The 12,006-nt window shown below is 38.8% G+C and overlaps 1 protein-coding gene across 1 annotated transcript in view; it reads right to left on the bottom strand.

Moving 5' to 3' along the window:
* CDK6 (cyclin dependent kinase 6) overlaps positions 1–12,006 on the bottom strand; it is a 130,500-nt gene that overhangs the window by 11,422 nt on the left and 107,072 nt on the right. The gene's annotated exons all lie outside the window — the stretch shown is intronic.

Genomic DNA, 12,006 nt, shown 5'->3' on the forward strand with positions numbered 1-12,006 from the left:
AATATTATTATACAAATTATATCATTAACAAAATAATTTTCATTATAAAGAATATACTTAAATAGCCGTTTAGAGAGATAAAAATCCAGTGAGTGTCATGCAATCCATTAAAACATAACAAAATGAGAAAATACTTACTATGGATATAAATTGAAAATTAAATTTCTTGTATATTGGAAATGTGCTCCTAAGTTTAAGGGATCAAATAAATGACAATGGATTTATGAAGGTCTGTAAAGAATGGGGTGTGAAACGGTACAGAATTTACCTTGAAGGAGAGGAATACTTCTGCTGCATAAATAAAGATATGTTCAGGAAAGAAATGAATTAATAGGCTGAATGTCCAAAGGGTTTCAGAAAACACAGTGACTAAAAATACTTTCAGAGAGTGGTACACACTTTTTCCTTTCAAAGTGCAATTTAAAATATTTTCACTCATCATTTATAAAATACTATCACCCCAGAGCGCCTAAGTAAAATATGAAATTCAGATCTGTATGGCTCTATTGCCATCGTTGTGTTGAATTTGGTAAGCGGTAATCAACAGTGCAATTTATATTTGAACCTCCAAGAGATTCCAGTAGATTATTGATGGATGATTAAGGATCCAGCCAAGAATGGCGGGCATCTGTGAAGAGCAGGGCCCAGATGTTGCATATCATTTTTATTCAACAAATGGTAGATTACTCCAATAAATGCAATTCAGACACACTGCAAACTGCGATACTAACTTGCGTCAACTGATAGCCAGGCTGCCCCTCTCTTTTGGAGCACAGCTATTGGAGTACACTGCATGCTATGAACTTAGGTTACAGTTTCCAGAATTGTTCAACTGAGACCTGGTGACTTGACAAACAACGCATATTCCCATATTTTCACTGGCAGCCTTTGGTTATGGAGAAATGTCATTTCTTTTTCTTTGGTCTGACAGAGGTCCTTAACCACAGTGACAGCCAAAGACTTCACTGTTGCTCTTCATAGAAGGCCTCTCCCATCTATACTGGGAGAACAAGGAGGACTCAGCTATAGTCCTTCTCCTCTCACTGCCCATATGCAGGAGCAGGTTTGGGATCTGGGACTCCTTTTGCTAACCATGAGTTAATTCTGAAAAATGGTGCTTTACATCTTGACACTCACATAGGCAATAGAGCTCCATGTCACTCCCTGTCTTGCAGGTCCACACCAAATAGAGTAACTAGACCCAGAGCGGTTAGACATAATAATCTCTGCAGAAATCCGTGCCACCAAGAAGAAGAGCAGAACAACAACTAGAAGACATACTAACCATCTCTGATGAACTAAACATGCATTTTGCCTCCTTCATCTTTGCTGCCATTCAGGTCATGTCATATCAACTCACACTGCAAACTGCTTTGTGCAGGGACATTGAGAGAACAATTTAATCAAGTCTGATTTGAAACCATATGACAGCAGCTTGAAACAGATGGGGTAAAACGTGGTGGCCTGTTTCTTATCCATAAAGGGCTTCATTTATTTTGACTCAATAAATCATAAATAACAGTACGGGCTACTTCCCAGATATTTACTAACTGCAGCCTCTTTGACAAGACTGTTTCAACTCAGGGGGTTCTGTGTTTTTTTAGGCTTTAAGGTATCCAGCAATACCAACTTCTACAAAAAATCAATACTTAACTCCATTCAGTCAGGAGCATCTACTTCTGCTGTAAATTTTGAGCCTGATTTTCAAAATGATTAGGACCTGCCATCCTACTACTGTTTGTGGCAGCAGACACACTCCATATCTTCCGAAGTCAGATAATATGACAACCTTAAACATTCTTTTTAATGACTTCTTAAAATTATTAGCATACGGTTACTTTGAGTTATTTAATTTTGGCTCCAGCATTAGAATATTTGGACCCTTTAAGCTAACAAAATCTACACAATTAAATAATCCTATCTATGCAAATGGGAGGCTGATTTAATGTTTTAAAATCTATGCTGAACCTTGCTTTAATGTGAAAGCCTGGCAAAGTCAGCCTTGTTCGCAAATCACCTTAGGCAGTATCATGCCAAAACAAGTATGACTCTTGGGATTTTTAAGGGAGGTTTTTCCCATCGCTGCTGCTGTCTCAGATTCACTAAGGGCTGAAGCAAGAATTTAAATTCTTTTGAATATATAATTATACAACACAAGGTGACCTTCTAACATACTTTGATATTTCATCAAAATGAAGCATTATTAATTCATCTTTCAGCCTCCTATCATCCCACCATCATGACTACAACAGAATGCCAATTCCAGGCTAGACACCACTAATGTAATGAAATTTGCCTCATGAGTTTTGGCTGGAGGTTCAACTGGAATATTGGACAGATGATTGGAGAAATAGATCCACTTAATCGGCAGCGATATAACGATCTCGTCTCACATTTTGGCACTCATTACTTGCCAGGGCTGCAAGTCCCATACACATAAAAACCTTTACCTCAAGCCGATTGTTTTTTAAATTCTATTCATAAAGATGGACATCAGTTCTCCCAATACCACTGAACTGGGGGCATACTCAGCAGCCACAGAACCGTAACATTTCACCTTTGTTCTTGGTATCTTACACTTGACTCATTCACCCATTCACTCCCTGAGGTTTATTTATGCAAGCTGAATCCAGAAGTCCTTACTTGGGGATTTGTTCTCCTCTCTGTGATGATAATCTGTGTAAGACTGGTTAAACTCTGAGGCTGATTTTGTAGAATAACTTCCTTTTTCCTTGGGAAAGGCATGGAGCTGGGTTTGTCTCCTGTGGCAGAAGATCAGAGTCTGTCCTCTGGCTTCAAAGAACTCCTAAAATCTGTGTGTATGGGTGTGTCAGGAAAGAGGGATATTCCAATGGAGGAAAGGGCTATCTATGGGGATACACTTGCCTTTTGTGTGGTTTCTTGATCCTCTCCACCTTCCCTGACTTCGCTTGCTACAAAATCATGCTCTGAGGGCTCCAACACCATTGCTGTTACAAAGTGTATACTTGAGCAGGAAAGAAGATGGAACACAGAGAATTACAGTGCACCTAAGACATTTAGTTTCCCTTTTGCTCAAGAAGTCTCAGATGTTGTTGTGCCCCCCTAATGTCCTATTTTTGCTGTTTGTTGCTTCCTTGATTTTTTAGGGAGAGGGGAGAAAGGAAATGTTACAGGGAATCTGGAGGTGTCTATCTTATTTGATCACTCCTTCTTCAGGCCTTGGAGCTAGACCTTTATCTACTGCCTCTGGAATGGTGCCCACTGAATGGAGGAAAAACCCTTTCACATCTAATGCAGGACCAGAATGCCCTTAGCCTACAAATATGAAGATGAGATGGAGGCACCATATTACTACCCAGTCCTGCTAAAATAAACTCCTACTGGGGCAATAAGCATGTACCTTAGTTCCTGAGGTACAAAATGTGCAGCTGCACAATTAAAAAGATATTAGCTATGAGTCTGCACTGTGACTATTTTCACAGGATAAATCTATCTACCTTTCTGTATGGCAGTCCAACACAAAGACACATAAAACTCCTGGGCTGCTTGAGCAACAGAGTCGAGGGAGGTGATCCTTCCTCTCCACTCAGCACTGGGGAGGCCACACCTGGACTGCTGGCACTGGAGCATGTGATATATGAGGAAAGGCTGAGAGAGAGCTGGGACTGTTTATCCAAGAGAGAGGAGACAGTAGAGAAGAGAGAGTAGAGAAGAGATAAGAGAAGAGATAAGAGAAGAGAAGAGAGGAGAAGAGAGGAGAAGAGAGGAGAAGAGAGGAGAGGAGAAGAGAGGAGAAGAGAGGAGAAGAGAAGAGAAGAGAGGAGAAGAGAGGAGAGGAGAAGAGAGGAGAAGAGAGGAGAAGAGAGGGGAAGGGAAGGGAAGGGAAGGGAAGGAAAGGGAAGGAAAGGAAAGGAAAGGGAAGGAAAGGAAAGGAAAGGAAAGGAAAGGAAAGGAAAGGAAAGGAAAGGAAAGAGCTCTGGTGGATCTTATTAATGTATATAAATACCTGAAGTGCAAAGAAGATGTAGCTGGACTCTTTTCACTGGTGCCCAGTGACAAGAGGCAATGGGCACAAATAGAAGCATAGGAAGTTCCCTCTGAACATAAGGAAACACTTTTTTTCTTTTTTTTAAACTTTGAGAGTGACAAAGCACTGGCACAGGTTGCCCAAAGAGGCTGTGGAGTCTCCCACCTTGGAGAAATTCAAAAGCCATCTGGACATGGTCCTGAGCAACCAGTTCTAGGTGGCCCTGCTTGAGCAGGGGGCTTGGACTAGAAGACCTCCAGAGGTCCCTTCCAACCTCAACCATTCTGTGATTCTGCGATAATACAGAAATAAAAATACAGATCATAACATAAGGTTGCAATGTTTGCAATGTCAAATCTCACAAATCCTGAAAAAGTTACCATCTGCTTGTAATTTAGAAGGACTTGCACCATTAATCTTCTGGCCAAAAGGCTCTCATGCTTATACATAGCTGAACATCAGATTTCGCCATTCATCAACTTCAGGCTTTTTCCTCCTGTCCAAAGGAGCTCATGTTGTTGTTTCATGCTGAGTTTCACCTTCACTGAATAGTCTGTCAATCTGAACTGGACATTGGTGTCTGAAAGGTTGAGTACGTTCTTTTATAGACACGGTGTTTCATGTCTGTGCTACTCAGTAAAATCTGAGATATAAACATTTCCTAAGCAAGTCTCCATGAAAAAATTTTCCCTGGTGCAACCCCACAGACATGCCAAAGCAACTCTAAAAGTATTGTATACAATGACAATGCAATGACACTCAAGAGATAAATGAAGTTTAACTGTAAACTGGCCACATTACTTCTAGACATTACTTTCAGCCTTTAGTCTACAAAGCGAAGAGGATCTGTAACTTTTCACAATAAAAGTTAGAATTTCCATAAAAATTGGAATTCAAGATATTGATAAACACTGCTCTAGGCTACGCTGCAGTGCAGACACAAGGAAAATAGTCTAATAAAATCACATGCCTTGAGGCAGAGGAAAAGATTTCCACAGGTTTCTTGATAGCAGCTGACATTTTGAAACAATTAGTGACATTCTGATTGGAAATTATATTTCAATTTCTGACCCTGGGTTATTAAACTACAGGTAAAATGGATACATGGTAGAAAGGTTATGTAAAGAAAAACAGCATTGAAGAGGGAAAAAAAGTCAAGAAATTATCTTTCGAACCAAAACATATTATGGAGCCATCATGACAATTTGAGAGTTGTGAATACAATTGCCTCCAATGCTACACAAGCCTTCTATCTTTCCAATTATGTAAAAAAACCTTCCAAAATAACTCTCTGGATTCTTTCTGCTAGTCCATTTGCTCAGCATGGTGACATCAGCGGTTGGAAATCCTATCCCCTTCCTTATTATCACAGAAAAACAGTAAGGATAACCCCTCGATTACTGACTTGAATATATATAACATTCTCAGTGAAAAGTCTGTATGTTGGCAATCCACATGTACTCAGTGAAGTCATACAAAAATTCCCTAAAAGGAAAAAAGCATCATAGGTGGGAAAGGTACAACTTGCTTTGTGAGGAAGTAGGGCTTAGACAGTCTGGTTGAAGAGATGGCAAGGAGAAGTGTTGGGAAGAAGAGCAGCAGTTTCAGAAAAAGTAGCTGCTGCTTTGAAGGCATTACACAAGATGGGAGAGGTGTTGAAAGAGAAAGTCCATGATAATTTGACATAGTTGAGAGAAAAATGTAAAGGGAAGAATACAGCAGCAGTTCATGGAAGTGGTACAAGGAATTTTAGAAGTTGGTAAGGTTGTAGTAGTGAAGTCTAGGAGTTTCTATGTCTGTGTGTATAAAAGCAATAAGGTGATGGTGAAGAAACTAAAAAAGCTAAAGCCAAGAAACATTTGCCAAGGAATCTTGCATCGTGCCATAGGAAACCTGCCAAGCTACATAGTCTGTGACTCAGAGATATATTTAAATGTTTGGTGTTGTCTTTTTTTTTTTTTTTATATTACAAAATGTGAATAGCTGGCAAATAATTTTGTCAGATTCTTAGTTACTTGTTATGAGGAAAATATTTTCATTTTGAGATTAAAAACAAATGAGACCTAAAACTAGAAAGAACATGATCTGGACTCTGTGGAAACCTTTATTCAGACGGATTATTTCTGAGCTGATTTCTCACTCTTGTTCCCACCACTGCTTCTCTTTGACAGATCTCCTGAACAAGTTTGTACTGCAGGCATGAAAAGAGAAACTAAGGCAAGATAAAAGGAAAAAACCTGTATCACTGTTTAAAGATGAAGGCCATTGGCATCTCTGATAGGTAAAATGAATATGATACAGTATAAAACTACTCTGAAAACAGGCCACAGCTGACAACATTGCATGCTCTGGACAGTTACCCACTTCCAGTCACAAGTGACTTGCCTCAGCTGTTGTGCAATTCAGAGTTCTCATTTTAAACGTAACATTTTTTGTACTTCTCCCTCTCCTTTCCCTTTAATAATATCTTTGTGTGGGTGGGTGCCAGACACAGCATAGGAAGAAGTTACTTCATGTACAGCTTATTATACTTGATCACAAACTGCTCAAAACTTTTAAGAAACTTTTCCTAAGTATAAGAAGAAAGATGACATAGATAAACATCACGACTAAGGAAATACTCTTTGGCAAAAATCTGACAGAAAACAGATCAGCCATCTTGAGTTGCCCATTTTAGTCTTTAACAGCTGTATTTTTTTTACTCAAAATCTATCATTCTTCAAGTAGGATAGTACCACAATCATGAATAACATCTCTAAGATCATTGGGACTATGTCAGTATTAAACCACTCTTAGAATCAGATCTAATGAACCAAAATAATTGCAATAATTATGATTTTCTCTGGAGTTTCTCATGTCACCCAGTAGACAGAAGCAGACAAAGGAAAACAGGCAGTTTCTGAAAAACTACTGCAATCTTCCAGTGCTATAGTGTGTTGAATTTGCTCCTGATCGCTATTTAAAATGAAGTAAATGAATTCTAAAATGAAAGATAATATTCTGACCCCCAAATGCACATACAGTCTATTTCCTAAGAAACACACGAGATTCCTGCCTGAACTGAGAAAGCACGATTGTTTCTGAGCTGTGTGTAGGTACAAGCCAGCAAGGGAAAGACTCAGCTGGTACAGTGAGCTTCCAGGAGACTGTTCATATGCAGGTCCAAAGCTGCTAGAAACGTAGCTGGAAGCTGCAGGCCACTGGTGTGCAAGAGAAGGTAAAAAGTAAAATAGAAAAGAATATTAACAGTGAGGGAGAACACACTAAAAATGATTAGGCATCAATTTTGGTTCAGATTGCTCATCAGAAGAATGTTTCCAGGTGTGGGTTTTAATCACTAAAAGTTTGCACTGCTTTGCTGCAAATGATTGTATTACATGGAGTTGCTGGACTTTCCGAGGGTTTTTAACACACAGGTTGGCAGCCTGGGAAGAGCCAGAGCTGTAAAGTGGACCAGTCACAAGAAATTTGCAGATGGATGTGCATGTCCCCTTTGCATGCTTAACTCTAAGGGAAATGTTAGTCAAATGGAAGCCAGAGACCCTGCGCACAGCTTTACAGCCAAAGCAGGGCCAGCCTACTGTGCAGATTCAGTTCTTGATTGAAAATACAGGAAAAAGCAAGAGAAAGAGCATAAATGAGAGAAAATATAAGCATCTTCAAAGCTCTCTTAGGAACTGGGCAAAGGAAGATCTTTTCCTAGATGCTTAACATTTTCTTGACACTTTTCATGTAAGCATTATGTTTCAAGGTCCCAGGTGGCCTTGGAGCAGAATGATGGGCCTTGTCCCCCACCACTGACAGAAAAGGAAGCCTTGTAATGGACATCAATGACCGCAGGATCAAGCCAAGTGAGATCTGGTTTCACAACCTCTTACAAGAAAAAAGGTGCTTCAACAGAAGGACACACATATATATGTGTCAAACTAAAAAAGTAACATAAGCGCAGATATCATCTTTGACCAGAATATGCTCTAATGTGGACAGATCTCATCGATTCCTGGGCAGAACTGCTTCACCATTCATCATGCAATACTACTTTTTGAAATGGAAATCCTTGATAGGTTGAATGTCCTTCACTTATTCCCTCAGCACGCACGTCACAGTTCTGTTATCTGTGGACATTTGCTTCTCCAGAAGATTTGTAGGTTTATTTCACCAGGGCTTTAAGAGCCGTTATCTCCGCTCCGGGAGCATGATATTACAGTGGCATTTTGACAACCGTCTCAACATTTGAAGAAAGTTCTGGAAATACACACACAGTTGTGTGTACTGACCTTGGAAAGAGGGAAAGAAAAAAAAAAAAAAGTATGGTCTCTGCTCAGCGTGGAAAAAGAAGTATTCCTCTTGTTTCTTGTGACAGTTCTACCAGCAATATGATTTAACCATTTGTGTGTTAAACACCCACTCCATCACTGCACACAGTTAAATTACATCTATCTTGTCAGTCAGCAGTTTGAAGTTTGATTATATTACTGAACTTCAGGCTTCTGCATTTTTATAGCATCCTGAACTAAACAGTGGTATGACAAATACAATACGGTCATGCTCTTCCCATGATCAGTGATTTACTTTTCTCTATTCTCTTCTCTCTAGTGAATCTATTTCACATCCCCTTTCCAAACTTCCGCTCTCTAAAACTGCCATGCTTTGTTCTCCCTGTGCAATTCAGTTTTAGGGTTTGAAGGCAGTAGTTGAACTATGGATTAGATAAAAGCTGTCCTATGTGGACAGATAGGAGCCAAGCGGGCTCCATCCTCTCCAGCTCACTCACATGAGCAATGGTGCAGGTCAGTGTGCAGGATGCTGTGTGCAGACAGCATGTGTCTGTGCAGAGCTCAGGGAAATCCTCACCTCCAGGTGTTTGTGCCCGTGAACAAGTTTGCCCATATTTTCCTTGAAAAGATCTAAAATCCTCCTTCCAGAGCATGCCAGAGCTGTTTTTCACCTCTCCTTTCATTTAGCTCACAATTTACTCCTCACTTAAAAATCTAGCAGACAGCACTCCAAAACGACACGTTTTAGTCAGAGTGTGAAGCTGCTCTTTGATGCTGTATTTTAAAGAAGTGGTTCTAAAACATCTATATCACAGCAAAGGACCTACCTTCAAGGTAAGCAATAGTTTAAGTCTCTTCCTTGTCTTTATCATTTATGCAAATGAAATGAAAGTAATCTTCCACATGAAGTATCTAGTCCTTTATCCTGTATGAAATTTCATTGCAAAAATCTATTCAAAACACTGTTTTCAGAGATACAGAATTATTTTTTTATAGCTCCACAACTTTTCTTGCAATATCAAGATGAGTCTGAGAAAGCTCATCAGCTGACATTTTCCATATTTACTGGTCTAAAAACACTTTTAAAATGGACTTTGCTTTGACAGTGCCTCTAATTCTGGAACAGGCTTTACTCAAGCGGATATGTAATAGGTTTTCAAGTCTGAGGCCTTCTAATTAAAATCCAATTCATGTCTCACAAACGAAATATATTTTCAATCAGATTGCTTTCCCAGTAAAGCTTTTAAACTAAAACATTTTGTGCCTTTAGGTTGATTTCTCTCGGAACAAACTTTTTAAACAAATGTGTAACAGTGTTGCCATTCTTGTATCAGCTGAAAGTCTATGCACACATAATTATTGCTTGAAGAAAACTCTTACCTGCTTCTGATTCTTCTATAGCAAAGCAGAAGAAAGTTAATGTAAAAGGAAGACACATACTACACATACTGGTTCATTCAATCTGACCAAAGATCCTTGACAAATTAACATCCAGGTGTATGTTCCCAGGTTTTCTAAGGTTTTATTTCTTTCCCAATAATGCTGAGCAAGGAACTTCACAGACTAAAGTATACTCTATAGATAAAAGAGCTTATACTCTAAATACGTAACATAAAATCACGATAAAGGACAGTGTTATAAATGATGCTTCAGTTTCATCATTATTATTTACATGTAAAATGGTAAATCTATTTGACCAAATTACTTGTCTAACTTTTTCTCTTCTTTTTTTCTTTTTTTTTTTTTTTTTTTAAGTTGTAGAGCTAGGAAGAGTAAGGCAGAAAAGCAAATATCCAATTATAAAAGCATCAGAAAAAATTCTGAAAGACAAAATATTTTCTGTCATCTGCAGTAGTACAGTGACAGAGTGATAATGAGGTAACACAGGCTGCATATCGGCACACTCAGCCAAGAGAGCTCCAATAGATGTAAAATTTCCATATTTGAAGGTAAACATAGAATTAAAAATGTTCTATACAATCTAGAACATACAATTCTCAATACAGAATAAAATATAAGAAAAAGGGATATTTTTTTTTTCCTCTGGGAGAACATTGTAAGTGAAGAGAGAGAATGCTTGGGTTTTCTCTCTCTGACTGAGCTTGAGCTGCTCCTATGTGGTACTGAGTAAATGTTTTGATCTATGATCCCTTCTGTTGCCCCCATATTGGGTGTTAATGGCACCTGTTGCCATAAGCCTCTCTAAATTATCAGATAAACCTGAAACATCAGAACTGCCCCCCCGCCCCATATGTCTCATCACCTTCAGCTGTAATAAAACACTCTTGGTCAGAAAAAAAAAAATCTCTGAAAGGGGATTACAACCCTTCAGACAAGAAAGGCAGGGAAAACATTTCAGTACTAAACACTAAACTGTTATGTGAGCAGAGGTGAAATTTCAACTTCAAACTTTTTCTCCAGCTGCCGAGTCTGAGTGTCAAAAGACATGAAAGTGGATTAGAAGGATGGTATGAAGAAAATACTTTAATTTATAGCAGCTGTGCCAGCTTACAGTGAATCAATAAACACCTGCAGAAAAACCTGAGACAAGCATATAAGGTAGAAAGTATGTATAACAACTATGCACGGAAAACTGATAGTTTTCAAAGGCCACTTAAACTAGATATAATTTTGTCCTAAGCGCTACTTTGTCCCACACAACACACTCTCTTACTCAGCCCGGAGAAGCTGCAAAATGTACATTCACTGGCCCATGACTGTGCATAGTAATTGGAGTTCATCTATTGGGAGCTCTCTGGTTACGTATCCTGTTCAGCTATTAGTGATTTCACACAAAATCTGATTTTCCCCACTTGAATCCTGACCAAAAAAAAAGGGTAAATTAATTTCTTATCTTAAAGAGAAAAAACAAAAAAGAACTTCCAGGTGATGACACTGCTCAGATGCCACCCTCCCCTATGCAACTGCAGCATTAACACACTTTATGCTGTAGATTTGTGTATTTCAAAGCTTCCCAAATTAATTTCAGGACAACTTTTATGCTGTTATCTCTGCTTTGCCATTACTGAGCCATAGCCCTGCTTCTGTGTTGTCCATGGCACAACTCTGTTGGCTTTTGACATTATTTCAATGGCAATAGCATACAAGTCTGCCTTTGCAGAATGAATGTTTTCTCAGTCTCTGAAGTACTCAGCACCTGTAACTCCTTGAACCACCCCACATCTTGAACTTTACAGTCCCCAGATGACCATGTTGTTTACCACCTTCATGTCCACTACAAGGAGTTCCCTGAGATCCAGATGGAGTTGGCTGCCATTTCTGAAAAAAAATCTGATTTGCTCAGAACTAAAAAACCAGAATCTTCTTCTGGAGTGAGATCTAGTTGTAACTGTGTATCTTCATTCTTACAGTGACAGAATATGATTCATCAGTGCGAAACAGGCTTAATTTAACAGCTACAGATAGGAGCATTACTGAAAAAATCTCTTGCTACTTATACTTCTTTAGATGCTGAAAGCTTGCACTCTAATTATTTGGACATAAAGTGCACTTAAACATTATTGAATTGTATAGAATGCTGTGTATGCTGTACCATCATAATAATAAAACCTGTTTCATGGACATAATCTAATAAAAAATGATCTGATCATTCACTATAGTTGGTCAAATTCTGCATGATATAGGTGGCTGAGCCATTTATCTTTAGGTAACTGATTCAGACACAGTCAAAATCAATAGTAACTGAATCTTCATGCCAAT

This window comes from Caloenas nicobarica, chromosome 2 (assembly GCF_036013445.1).
Source record: "Caloenas nicobarica isolate bCalNic1 chromosome 2, bCalNic1.hap1, whole genome shotgun sequence".
Lineage (NCBI taxonomy): Eukaryota > Metazoa > Chordata > Aves > Columbiformes > Columbidae > Caloenas > Caloenas nicobarica.